The following is a 2,535-nucleotide window of genomic DNA, read 5'->3' as shown; positions in this document are numbered from 1 at the left end:
AGAATTCTGACATGAAGTCACCTGGTCCTGGGCTTTTCTTTTTTGGGAGATTTTTTATGGTTGGTGCTATTTCAGAACTTGGTATGGGCCTGTTGAACATTTCCACTTGATTCTGGCTAAGTCTTGGAAGGTGACGTGCTTCCAAGTATTGGTCAATTTCCTTCAGATTTTCATATTTCTGAGAATAAATTTTCTTGTAATATTCATTAAGGATTTTTTGAATTTCTGAGGAGTCTGTTCTTGTTTTGTCCTTTGTCATTTCTGATTAATGAGATTAGAGATTTTACTCTTTTTTTTTTTTTTCCTGGTTAGGTTAGCCAAAGGTTTATCTATTTTATTGACCTTTTCAAAAAAGCAACTTTTTGATTTATTGATCTGTTGTATAATTCTTTTGTTTTCAATTTCATTTAATTCTGCTCTAATTTTGGTTATTTCTTTTCTTCTACTGGGTTTGGGGTTGGAATGTTCTTCCTTTTCCAGTTGCTTGAGATGTCCCATTAAGTTGTTAACTTCCTCTCTTTCTGTTCTCTTTAGGAAGGCTTGCAGTGCTATAAATTTCCCTCTTAGGACTGTCTTTGTGGTATCCCAGAGGTTCTGATTATTTGTGTCTTCATTGTCATTTTGTTCCAAAAATTTGGCAGTTTCCTTCTTAATCCCTTTGTGACCTAGGTATCATTCAGAATAAAGTTATTTAACTTCCATGTTTTTGTATGAGTATGCAGATTCCTGTTGTTACTGAGTTCAACTTTTATTTCATGGTGGTCTGAGAAGATGCAAGAAATAATTTCTATTTCTTTAAATTTACTGATGTTAGACTTGTGTCCTTAGATGTGATCGATTTTGAAGTATGTTCCATGGGCTGATGAGAAGTATGTGTATTCAGTTTTGTTGGGATGAAATGTTCTGTATATGTCTGCTAAATCCAAATGTTGGATGGTTAGGTTTAAATCTAAAATTTTTTTGCTCAGCTTCTTATTGGAGGATCTATCCAACACTGCCAAAGGAGTGTTGAAATCTGTGACTATTATGGAGCTGGAGGGAATCAAGTTGCTCATGGTGGTTAGAGTTTCTCTTATAAATTGAGATGCATTCTGGTTGGGTGCATAAATATTAATAATTGAAATGTCATCATATTGAGTAGTACCCTTAACAAATATGAAGTGACCATTCTTATTCTTCCTTACTTTTGTTGGTTTAAAGCCTATTGTGTCTGCAAATAGAATTGTAACACCTGCTTTTTTCTGATTACCATTTGCCTGAAATATGGATGACCATCCTTTCACCCTGAGTCTGTGTTTGTCTTTTAAGTTGAGATGTGACTCTTGTATGCAACAAATATCTGGCTTGAGTTTTTGTATCCAGTCAGCTAACCTGTGCCTCTTTAGAGGACAGTTTAAGTCATTCACATTAATGGAGAATATTCATAAGTCTGGTGAAATTTTGGGTATTGAGTTTTTTGAAAGTCCAGTGGATGTTTTTAATTCTTTCGCCACTGTGGAAGTTGGATTTTGATCAAAAGTGTCTGAGTGAGTTTACTTTTATGGTAGAGGATTGGGCTGGTCATTATGGAGGATATGTGTGAGAATATCCTGAAGAGGTTGTTTGGTTATGAAAAATTTCTTCAACATATGAATATCATTAAGGTATTTAATTTCTCCATCATAAATGAAACTCAGTTTAGCTAGATACAGGAACCAGGGTTGAAAGTTATTTTGCTTTCGGAGATTAAAAGTTGATGACCACCCTCTTCTGGTTTGAAAATTTTCAGTAGTGAGATCTGCAGTCATTCTAATATTCTTCCCTTTGTAGGTAATGGATTTCTTATGTCTGGCTGCTTTCAGAATTTTCTCCTTCATATTACCTTCAATGAAGTTAATTGTGATATGCCTAGGGGATGCCTTATTTGAATTGAGTCATGCTGGGGTTCTGAAAATATCTACTATCTGAATTTCAGAATCTCTTGGCATGTCTGGAAAATTCTCTTTCATAATTTCAGGGAGAAGGGCCTCTGTGCCTTGAGAGGCCACTTCATCACTTTCAGGGGTTCCAATGAGTGGATATTAGCCTTCTTCGAATTATCCCAGAGCTCTCTGAGAGAATGATCCATTTTTGCTCTCCATTTCTCTTCCTCTTTGAGAGTTTGAAAGCATTCAAAAGCTTTGTCTTCAACATCAGAAATATTTTCTTCTGCTTGCTCCACTCTGTTACTGAGGGATTCTACTGTATTTTTTAAGATCTTTGAGGGCTGCAAATTCTTGCTTCAGTGCATCAAAATCTTTGGTGGTTTTGTCTTTACATTTGTTAAATTCTTGACACAACTTTTGAATTTCTCCTCGAATTTCTAATTCCGACTTTTGAATTGCTCCTCGAATTTCTAATTCCAAAGTTTCCTCCATTCTGTTAATCTTGTTTGCAATCCAAATTCTGAATTCGATTTCTGACATCTCGGTCAGCTGTTTATGAATGGGATCTTCCGTTACATCTGCCATATCTTTCCTTGGGGGTGTTGATGTATTCTGGTTATTCATGTTACCA

This window comes from Nycticebus coucang, chromosome 1 (assembly GCF_027406575.1).
Source record: "Nycticebus coucang isolate mNycCou1 chromosome 1, mNycCou1.pri, whole genome shotgun sequence".
NCBI lineage: Eukaryota > Metazoa > Chordata > Mammalia > Primates > Lorisidae > Nycticebus > Nycticebus coucang.
The sequence above is the reverse complement of the archived record's forward strand: the minus strand, read 5'-3'. Positions refer to the sequence as shown.